Here is a 12104-nt window from a genome sequence, read left to right as displayed (position 1 = left end):
TTTAAGTAATTTTTCTCTTTTTAAGAAAAGTAGAAAAATTGTTAATTAGCAGAAAGTCAATCTGGCCACAATCAGAGAATAAGAGCTGCAGCCTGTGTGTTTACATCCAACTCCATCTGCTCGTCTTCATGACTGGTGTTATTATCTGTCTGTTGACCGTCTGTCTGTTGACCGTCTGTCTGTTTACTGAGCCCTTACACACACACACACACACACACACACACACACACAGCGAACAAAGAGGACGAGATGAAACCATGACGATGAGGTGTGTGCACCATCCATATCTGTGCTTTTAGAAAATCACTGAATCAAATCTAAACATTACAGCTCTGTCAGCGATCTGAGCCGTGTTGACTCTGACATGATTAAGTTGGCTGGAAAATGGGAAATCAGTGCTGTTTGTGTATTTCCAGTGAACATAACGAGAGATCAGTGCAGTAAAGTTCAATGTGAAGGAACGTGGACGATGCTGGAGATCACGGGGGTCTGTTTGTCTGTGAGGATTGAACTGTTTGTTCCAGTTTAGAAATAAGTGATGGGGAGACGGGGATTTAAAACCTGGACAGGTCTGATAACTGTGAGTAATGAAGTTAGTGCAGATTTAAAAAATCCGGAATAATGTTGCTTCAGAAAATAGGGGAAGCTGTAATAACTAGTTGTTTAACTGATTTGTCCATTTTTTTGGCACAAAGTCTTGTTCTACACAAGGGTTTTTACACATTTCCAGGCTCCAGCTTGTTAAATGTGAGGATTTCCTGTTTGTATCTTCAGGGTTTTAGACTGTTGGTTGAACAAAATAAAGCACCAGATGATGTGTGGAAGCTGCAATGAGAATATTTTCACTACCGGTATTTCCAAAAATTTTAAGATACTTTTTAGACACAACAGAATTACACAACAGAGATGTTATTGGTACAAACTGTATAAAATATAATGAAAGAAACGGAGCAGCTCAAACTATATCACAGTAAAGTCAAAGCCCTTCAGCAGTATAGTTACAGCTAATGATGATTTCCATTATTGATTGAGTTGTCAATATTTTTCAGGTTGTCAGTGAACTTTCCGATCATAACTTCCAACAGCCGGAGGCCACGTCCTACAGAAAAACAAACTGAAACATATTCTGTTTACTGTATTTTACAGCCTACCAGCTGCAGAAGGTTGAAGCATTTTTTACTAATTTGATATTGAAAAGAGCTGATTATCACAATAACTGCTGATTTTATAAACTAATCAATTAATCGATGAATCATTTCAGCTGTAAGCAGCAGTGGTCTGAATGAACTGCTCATTCATCCTTATGAATGTCTAGACATACAGTATATATCCTTTTATCAAGTCTGATGTATGAAATACATTCATACATTTTTCAAAAACATCTTTGTGATGATTTGCAGTTAATTTAACAGCATTTAATATAAATAAACATTACTATTTGCACATGTGTCTTTCTTGTTGATTAGTCTCAGTCTTTTGGAGCCAACTCATTATAACATCAACATATATTGACAGGCTTTAGGATCAATGCATTAATATAACATATATCTATGACATGCATTAACATACATGATCATATGAGCAGGAAATACGTTAATACATGGAACTGCTCCAATTTCTAAAAGGTTTCATACTTGATTTTCTTTATTTATGTCCATATACTGTATGTCTTTTACAGAAATTCAATGAATGTACATGTATTATATTTGCATGGTGATGTAATAAGTACCTCAGTCGACCCTCAGAGTGTGTGTTGACTTTACATTGTGGATGTTTCTGCTGTAATTGCTCCTAATTTCTGGGAAACTAAACATCCCGTGTTCACACACTTCTCACTGCCAATGTGCAAATTATAAACTCGTTCTCGTCTCATCGGCCCAGACAGCTGCCATTTTCCTCTCTCCGGAGAGTAATGAGTATTTATGTTCAGTCTGAAACCTGTTGAACGAGCAGCGTCCGGTCTCTGCTCCTCCGTGTCTTCATGGACGTTTGTAGGCTTTGTCTGACCGTGACAGGACAAAGTGGACGTTTGTTTACACGTTAAGATCTGGGTGGAGGACTTTTCTTTCCCCGGCAGGTCGTCCTGTCAATCTCTTTAGCTCAACGCGCCGTTCCTCCTCTTTACACCTCCGTTAAATCACTCCATCACTCTGTCTGTCTACCTGTTTGCCTCTTTATCCTTTGAGCTGCTGATGTGAAGTGAGTGATGCTGGCTCTCTCTCTCTCTTTCTGCCCTGACCTTATTCTGTCTCTCCGTCCTTCAGTCAGTCTCTCCCCTCCTGTCACAATCACTATAACATTTTACTATCTACAGTGAAAACAGAGGAACCTGGTGCACCTTCACTCAACAACACGGACTCACATGGAGGAGGTGAGCCGAAACAAGGGAATAATGCAAGATTTTTACCCAAATTAATCAGCTTTGGAGTAATTGTGATGGTAAAATGACTTGTTACAGGGAGAATGGAGGCTCTCTGCCCTCCACCTAGCATATCTTGGCTGAAAAAACCAACCTTGTACGATCAGAGCCTCCGACTTGGTGTCCCAGATCTCATCTCGGCGAACCTGCAACATAAACACACCACATAATACACAAATATACACATCATATATGCCATGGTATATAACGCTATAACCACTCTACTGGATTACCTTCTCGCTGGCTTTGATAAAAACAAATGCAAATGGCCAGGGGACTTGCATAGTTCCTCCATTAGCAGCAAGTTCACTTTTAGGGCATCCCAATTATTTAATTCTATTACTATCGTTCTGTTGTTTTACTGTGTTCTTTCACTGGTTTATCATTTTGTGTTTCATGTCACTCAATGTAAGAGTAAGAGAAGAACTGGGCCGCCTCGTCAAACTGAAATGATTTACAAAGAGACAAGAAATTGATCACGATGGAGGAATTCAAGTTGATTTTAAGATTGAGAAAAACAGTGCTATTCCAGAAACTACACCGTGTGTATTGAAATCTTGCACTAGACAAATGAACCCATATTATAATAGAAAGTGAAAGAATATTTCTGTGTGGAACAGATCTGAGGCTGCTCAATTAAACTGCAATATGGCCGAGTGCGATATCCAAATTTCAGATGCTGCAAACTATCTGCATTTGTTTTCACCTGTAATACAACAATCCAGAGTGACAACAACTTGACAGCCATGCATTATGCGAAATATTCACGTCCTCCTGCATTAACTTATATGCTCACATGTGTTTTAAAAAAAAAAAGCCACCTGCACTCATTCTACTGTAACGTATCTACATTGCCAGAGAATGATGTGGTTAACTATGGATGCCAATGATGAATCCATCATCGGTTAATGCATGTGTGTCAGGGAGCAGAGAGCGGAGCTGTAGCCGCGGTGCTAATGTTCACTCTGATTACACATGCTTCAAACATAATCAACAGTGAGGTGATGAGCCGTGTAAGCGACACCCTCCCTGGTTTGCGTATAGATGCATTTTACCGCAGGCCGTAAATATTCAGAGTTCCTGGACTGATAAATTTGGCTCGACAGTGTCTGTGCGTCCCGGGGACATCTGTCCCAGCTGAGCAGGTGTTAGCAGCAGCTGCACTAATGTTGGCTGCAGAAAGCGTCGACGCTTGACTCGCTCTCACCGTGTAGATAAGGTGTTCCTTTTATCTTATATAAAATAACCAGAGAGCTGCAGTCTGCTGCAGGGAGATTGGGGGTGACGCGTTTCATGTTTACGCTGTAACATGACAGGTTATTTTACCGCTCACGGCTGCAGCTCTTCGGAACGGGATCAGACGTTGTTTTAATGGCTTGATATGTCCAACACATCGAATGTATGTTCCTGAAGCCTGGCTGAAGTTGTGCACAACTGTTTGCTCGGGTTAATAATAGTAGTTTTTTGTCTGAAAAGGTGTAAAACAGGATAAGACAGGACAAAGTCATTATTTTGTAGTAATTTATAGTTCAAGTAACTGGATCCTTGAGGTCAATAGGTCAATGATTAAAATAGTTTTATGTCTTTTATATATAATGCACTGTATTTCATTCATCATTTTCAACCATTTATTGGTTATTCTACAGTTTACATTAGATGCACATAGTAAACAGAGGAAGCTAACATGGTAAAATATTTACCATGTTAGCTTCCTCTGTTTACTTACGCATTTAGTAACTGTGAGTTTGTTAGCGTGATATTAGCAAGCTCAGATGCTAAAATGCAGAATATTCAATTCACTCAATTTGAAAGTTTAAGTTCAATTGCAGCCTTGAAAATGAGTATTAGTTTACATAACTTAGAGAGGATATTGAATTGAATAAAGTTAGTTATCTTAACTTTAAAATGAGTTGAAGTAGCATTGAATTGTATGTTTCGTTGACAACAGAATGGATAATGTTATATATCTCGTATCATGTTCAAACAATAAATGATCATTAATTAAACAACTTAACTTTAATAATGGAGAAAAAAAAAAACTTTTTCTGAAGTTCACTTTTTAACTTGAACCACCAGTGTTGAGTTAATGCGAACTGCTGTCATGCTAGTGCACTTGTAGCATTCAACATACATGTATGACCATGAAATACAACCATTATTCATCCACTAATGCATGCAATTATGTAGTAGAGTACCTATAGTGGGGTATAAATGTCTGATCTATGTATATTTGATAATGTGCTCTCCTCTGTGTTTCAATGACACTGCAGAGGGACACGTCCGACACTGACACTAAAGAGGTGTTTCTATAAGTTTCCAAAGTCATGTCGGATTATTACTGATCAGCTCTGCAGGCCGTGCTTTATTCTTCCTCTCGGTGCAGATGAGCCGGGGGGAACCAACCGGCAGCTGTTTGCCGACCGTCGCTGCAAACACTCAGGTACTCGGGCTGATTCCCTCATTAATTAGAGCAGAATGGATTTGGCTGAGTGAGTGTTATTCTCTGTGTGCACAGCTGCTGAGCCTGGACAGGAGGGTGGAGGGAAGATTGGGAACACAGACACCGAGAGCTCACTTCAGTCTCAAGGGCCTGTGTATATTATTTTGTCTCAATAAATAAACAAAAGCATTTGTAAACCCCCCCCCCCCCCCCCCCCCCCTGTCGTCGCCGCCGCCGACACAGAAACGGTGCAAAGCAAAAGGGAGAAAGAAATGAATCAGTAGCTGAAGTTTGTCTGGATGCATCACAAAGAGAGAGACTAAGTGTGAGCAGCGAGCTGATGGAGTGAGGAAGCCTAAGAAGCAGATATTATTTTCCTATTTGGAGGTTGGATGAATCCCTGCAAGCTGCCCACATATTTGATATTTATGGTGCTTTTGGAGAGCTGGGACGCAGGGCCCCCTCCTCCCCCCACTACCCCTACCCCCACCCTCACACCAGCATCCTTCTGAGGCGAGGAGAAAGGATCAACCTGGATTTCTGAAGTGTCTGTTGTGTTGCCATAGATAGAACATGCCAGGGGCTCTGCTGGATAGATAGCTAACAATTTATCTCCCCGCTGACGGGACCCCCAGACTGGTAAACCCAACGCCCACACCCCCCCACTCTTGCTCCCCTCGCCCTCCCTCCTCCCACGCTGTCTGGACGTGGAGGAAGCTTCGGTGCGTTTCTGCCCCGAGGGGTAAAAAAAACAAAACACCGACAAGATGTGCAGTCAAATACGAGAATAGCAGAAACATGTCGGCTTTTTTTTTTATTTATTTTTTTTATTCCTAACAAGGGATGGAAATTATCCTCCAGCCAGGATGTCTGTAAACATCTCCAGTGCCAAGTGCGTCTTGTGTTTGAACCAGTAGCTCCAGTGCAGGAGGGTTCACTGTGAGGCAACACAGGCCGTCATGCCTGCAGGGGGGGGCAACTCACCAAGTCCAACAAATACCCCAACTACACTTTACATTCACACTAATATTGATATCACTGAGGCTAAAAATAACATAATTGTATGTTGGCGTATAAAGGCCATTATACAGTATGTTGAATTTCTGAGTGTAAAGATGAAAATTTATGAGAAAAAAAATTGATATTCTCTGATTATAAAATAACAAATTTGCAAGAAAAACACTTTTGAAATTTATGTTTTTTAAATCAAGGAAAGAAACACGTCTCTGCACTTTGCAATGCTGGCAGAGCAGACACTAAAATGATCTGATTCTGATTCTGGGATAAAATAAAAAGGTATTTCCTTTTTGATAAATATACAACTGAAAAGTCGAGTTTGATAAGATCTCCCAGTGCTGTGGGCAGAAAGCAAAACAAACAATGTTTGTCTGACCTTGCAAAGTGCAGAGACAAGTTTCCTTCCTTCCTCGGAAAAATCCCCCACAAATATTAAATGTATTTCTTATAAATTTGTGACTTATAAAACAACAACAACATGGCTCCACTACAACTCCAAAAACAAAAAATTCAACATGAGTCAGGCTTCTGAAGGATTGAGTTCTGGTCCAAAATCTTTGGTTTAACATGCTATAGCATACAGGTGACTGAAAGTGCCTCACTTATTTGGCACCAACATTATTACATTATACAGGCCTATACATTATTTGGATTTTGGATATTTTACTTAAGTTTATTTAACAGCGTGTTCACATACAAATTCTATTTGATTATATTCTGCATTTTTCTCCTTTTCACTTTCCCCATTAAAAGGGAAATATTTTCCTCTGTTTTGCTAACCCTCCTCCTGGCCATGTGCATTTGTTTTTAACGAAGCAAGTGAGAAAGCAATCCATGGAGCGGTGGATAACGTAGCGGCAGAGACGAGAGCAGGTCGGAGGCAACCTTGATCTTGCAAGATTGGTTTTTAGCCAAGGCACGCTACGTGGAAGGCAGAGAGCCTCCATTCTCCCTCTGACAAGTTAAAAGTAATTTATTCAACCATTACAATTACTCCGAAGCTGTTTAATTAAGGTAATAATGTAGCATAGTTAAGGAAAAATCCTGCATAGTTTTTTCTCTCTTTTACTTTGATGTTCATTTAAACTGTGGGAATCTTCTCTCAAACTATTGAACCTGCTGTTTATGAGTTCAACATATTGACATAATATGAGCAAACACATTTGTATGGGCTCGGCTGGATATGGAATACCTCCAATTTCCACATTTGTGTGTGGAATGAAGACATTTGGAAATTTAAAAAAACTTCTTACACTATATTTTTTCGTCATTAAATTTTCATTTGAATCAAACTAGAGATTCATTAGTTGATATATATATTTAGTATCATGTATTTGAGCACAGCTAAGACTCACTCTGCAGAGTGACAGTAAACAAAATTTAAATTCCTCGAGCACAACTACAATCTTTATGCAGTGGAGATGCCTGATGCAGCTTCATCCATAACCTTTAAAATAGCCTCAGTGAGAGTTTCCACTATCCTTTGTAGTCCTCCATGCTTTCTCATCTGTAACCAGCCACTTATTCAGATTCAGCTAGGGGGATGGAGGCAAGGGCAAGAGAGGGGAGGAGGAGAGGGATGTGGGGGGTGATGGGTGCCTTTCACTTTCATTTTCCCTCCTGCCATTGATGGTTAACAAGGGCTTATACTTTAAAATCTTTGCTAATAAGGGTAGTGCCATTCCAGCGGTTGGAGGATTTAGTTTGGCCGGCGGACAGAGGCCGACTAATAACCACAAACACGGCGCTCGCCGGTGTTGCCAACATGCCCTAGGGCATTATTTTTCCCCCCTTCACTGCTCATTTGTTCGGGACAGGTATAGCTGAGTGGGAACATCTGTAGGTAAATCCGTAAATATTAGTAGTCTTCATATTTCTCTCCCACTCTTGTAACCTACTTAACATATTGAGAGTCTCAGCAGAACGTGTTTATATAACCCTACAATAGTTTGTCTTCTGTTTTCCTGCTTATTTCACAGTCTATTTGTGTTCTGCTGCTATTCTGGTTTCCTTTCCCCTGCTGAGTCCTGTTATTCTGCTGCTGTCACAACTCTTTCCTCCACAGGGATCAGCAAAGTTTAATCTCTAATTCAATAACCCCCCCAAAAAAGTTGCCGGTTAAATCCCTGCCACCAGTGAAGAGTATTAGCTGCTGAGTGGAAAGCTGGTGTTTAATCTGGAGCCAGATGTAAACCTTAAACTGACCCTGAACTTTGGCTTTAATGGCAACTGAAGGTGTGGGAAAACATGAAGAAAGTGGAGTCCTCAAAATCAAAGTTTCTGATGATGTCTCAGGCTAATTTGCATGTTAATCAACAGTAAACTATTTAAACTTAGACTGCAGCACAAATCCAATTTTTTGGCAAATCTGATGAGGATCCGATCTCGCTGACAGAGTCCACATCACATGTTTCAAGTGATCAGATGTGGCTGGACTAGTATTCATTCTCAGCTCGAATGTGGCCCAAAAAAAAAGGAAAGAAAGAAAGAAACCTGTGGTCCGACCCGACCTGAGTTAGGCAATTTGTATGTTCTTTACCCGAACCTTCGGGTTCGGTCGGGTTGATCAGCCCAGCCCGGCCTGTTGAGAACTCCGACTGACCCAAGGAAAGAGCCGGAGCTGGAGCACACAAATCAGTGCCGATTTAAAGCAGAACTAAGCGATCCGGTCGTTTTGCCTAATGCTGCGTTCCAGGCAGGCTTTTGAAACCGTAAATTACAGCTTCAAGTCACGACTTACGACTTTGTAGCGTTCCAGGCGACCCACTCGTGTTTTTCCGACCTGTTTTACCGGTGAAAGTCACTATAACGGCCACTCGTAACTTCCGACCCGTGAACTCGTACCAGATCGAACTGGTACGACTTCACAGGTCGGAAAAACACGAGTTACGGGTTGCCTTGAACGCACCATAGCGTCTTGTCAGCCGATAACCCGTTACGCAAATACCGCCATTTTTGACATCGCGCAATGCATTGTGGGTATGCACCGATGCACTCTGGGATGGAAAGCGTCCAAACAACACCGCAGCACCGTGCTCTGCAGCTCTGCTTTAACTTCTAAATGAATGTGTGCTACAGATCCGTCTATTTCACTGTATTATTACTCTTTAACAACAGTACGATTTGATAATAGGCTGATAGCTTATACACTTCGGCTTCAGGGTTAAATCCCTGCCACCAGTGAAGAGTATTAGCTGCTGAGTGGAAAGCTGGTGTTTAATCTGGAGCCAGATGTAAACCTTAAACTGACCCTGAACTTTGGCTTTAATGGCAACTGAAGGTGTGGGAAAACATGAAGAAAGTGGAGTCCTCAAAATCAAAGTTTCTGATGATGTCTCAGGCTAATTTGCATGTTAATCAACAGTAAACTATTTAAACTTAGACTGCAGCACAAATCCAATTTTTTGGCAAATCTGATGAGGATCCGATCTCGCTGACAGAGTCCACATCACATGTTTCAAGTGATCAGATGTGGCTGGACTAGTATTCATTCTCAGCTCGAATGTGGCCCAAAAAAAAAGGAAAGAAAGAAAGAAACCTGTGGTCCGACCCGACCTGAGTTAGGCAATTTGTATGTTCTTTACCCGAACCTTCGGGTTCGGTCGGGTTGATCAGCCCAGCCCGGCCTGTTGAGAACTCCGACTGACCCAAGGAAAGAGCCGGAGCTGGAGCACACAAATCAGTGCCGATTTAAAGCAGAACTAAGCGATCCGGTCGTTTTGCCTAATGCTGCGTTCCAGGCAGGCTTTTGAAACCGTAAATTACAGCTTCAAGTCACGACTTACGACTTTGTAGCGTTCCAGGCGACCCACTCGTGTTTTTCCGACCTGTTTTACCGGTGAAAGTCACTATAACGGCCACTCGTAACTTCCGACCCGTGAACTCGTACCAGATCGAACTGGTACGACTTCACAGGTCGGAAAAACACGAGTTACGGGTTGCCTTGAACGCACCATAGCGTCTTGTCAGCCGATAACCCGTTACGCAAATACCGCCATTTTTGACATCGCGCAATGCATTGTGGGTATGCACCGATGCACTCTGGGATGGAAAGCGTCCAAACAACACCGCAGCACCGTGCTCTGCAGCTCTGCTTTAACTTCTAAATGAATGTGTGCTACAGATCCGTCTATTTCACTGTATTATTACTCTTTAACAACAGTACGATTTGATAATAGGCTGATAGCTTATACACTTCGGCAGTTGGGCTTTCGAGAATTTATGGTAGGTTATTCACTACTTATTAATAAACTACACAGATTATTTTTCTCAATTAAACAATGCCCAACACATATTCAAGTGTCTTGTTTTGTCCACTCAACATCCTAGTTAGGGTAGCAGGAGGTTCAACCAAGCTGCTTCTCTTCAGCAACAATATCAACAAGAATTTAAAGCAGATATCAGTGGAATGTTTTTGTTAATATAAGTCCTAAATAGTCCTATTTTCCGTCAGCAATCACTTACATGAAGTATTTCAGCCTAAACACGAGTCTCTCCGTCACTCTGCTCTGCTGTAACCCGAGGAGAAAATTTTCCTTGTGGGATACAAGTGTTATCCAATGAGGGGAGAGAACGGCATGAAGGGCTGTGTGTGCAGCCAAGGGATGCGCGTGAATGTGGTGACGTAGCACGAGGACCAATTGATGCCTGACAAGGGCGGGGGCTGCTAACTCATGGTGCGTTCAAGGAAACTCGTACTTTGTGTTTTTCCTTCCTGTGAAGTCATACCAGTTCGATCTGGTACGAGTTCACGGGTCGGAAGTTACGAGTGGCCGTTATAGGGAACTTTCACAGACAACAGGACGGTAAAAACACGAGCTACGGGTTACCTGGAACGCTACCAAGTCGTAGTTGTGACTTGAAGCTGTAACTTACGGTTTCAAAAGCCTGCCTTGAACACAGCATTAGCCGAAACGGCCGTGCCACTGATATCTGCTTTAAGCTGTATCATTTACAGTAACCATTCATAAATAACTGAGGTAATCCTCCAGGTAAATAATGAATAAAAATATTTCTTAATCTTCTAAAGTCCCTTCAACAGTTAATTCCCGCCCTTGTTTTTCAAAAATGGTGCCGTTAGAGACAAGATGGCGGCTCAACGTACCGGAGCAGCAGCAGTACAAGCAGTGTCCGCTTCGCCGTCTCTTCGGCTCCGTGCTTCTCCTCAAGTGGCTTTCGTACACCGTCCGCGGTCGTGTCGGATCGATCATAACATCCTCGTCCTGTGGATTATAAAGTCTGGACCATAGACTGTAAAAAGAAAGGTCTGGACCACTCTGAGCAACAGCTAACGGCAAGCTAACCTGCAACGTCAAGGTAACCAGTTAACGTCATTCCTCGGAGATTCGTTAATTCAAAGATCCTTTATTCGTTTTGTGTGAAGAGGAGTTACTCGGGCGAGAAAAAAGAAACTCCTACCTTACCTGATTTTATGTTGAGGAAGAGGGGTCACTACGAGTCCTTTTTACGGGACTGAGATGAACTGAACTTTCTGTTGGTGAAGCTGAACTGGTTTTTGTTTTTTATTGTTTGTGTGGGACATTTTGGACATTTTGCTTTTGTGGTTCCACCTGAAAAGGACATTTCCCTTTGTGTTTTGTGCTTGAATTTTAATACAACTGGGATTAACTGTTTGCCTTTTTGTTTAAAGCCGTCAGAAGATATAACTATTTAAGACTTATATTAACACAAATATTCCGCTTACTTCTGCTTTAAAGTCTGTTCATGGCTTGTGTTGGTGGTTTGAACAAAGTGAGGATACAGGGCCTAAAGTTGCTGAGTTGTGATTCCCTGTTCGGTAGGCCTATGTCCACATTGCATCACTAACTCTGTGTTTTTGTGCATCATAGACTCATAGACACTGTTGTGTTTCCTTATTCGACGATAAAAAAAGTGACTTCAAGGTCAATAATTGAGGTGAAAATCTTTGAGATTGCCACTTCACTTTGGAGCAGAGATAATTAAAAGCCTGGTGCGCTTCCCTGGATTTTTTCATTTACCTGAGTCCCCAACTTAATGACTTGGAAAATACATAATTAGTCATGTAAATGGAAAAAAAGGGAGAAACATGTAAAGAAGATAAATCCTCTTTGAAGGTTTAACTAACTGCTTCTTATGGAGCTGATCTAGTGACTTGGCTGAAATCCAGGTTCTTACCATCAGGCTAATATCCACCTGATATATTAGCAAACCAATATCACGCTCCGCTCCTATTTGTCATTGTTCACT

At 41.5% G+C, this 12104-nt stretch overlaps 1 long non-coding RNA gene across 1 annotated transcript in view; it reads right to left on the bottom strand.

Annotated features, from left to right (window-relative positions):
• The window catches only part of LOC146963335 (uncharacterized), a 33225-nt gene extending 22222 nt beyond the window's left edge, over window positions 1–11003 (bottom strand). The window contains exons 1-2 of the long non-coding RNA XR_015034796.1: window positions 10981–11003; window positions 2514–2565 (exon numbers count right to left, since the gene is read on the bottom strand). This is a non-coding gene — a long non-coding RNA (uncharacterized LOC146963335). The remainder of the gene's footprint in view (window positions 1–2513; window positions 2566–10980) is intronic.
• Window positions 11004–12104: the final 1101 nt, after the last annotated feature.

This window comes from Trachurus japonicus, chromosome 22, assembly GCF_045865225.1.
Source record: "Trachurus japonicus isolate A0001 chromosome 22, Traja_1.0".
Lineage (NCBI taxonomy): Eukaryota > Metazoa > Chordata > Actinopteri > Carangiformes > Carangidae > Trachurus > Trachurus japonicus.
Note: the sequence above shows the minus strand (reverse complement) of the source record. Positions and strands in the feature narration are given on the sequence as shown.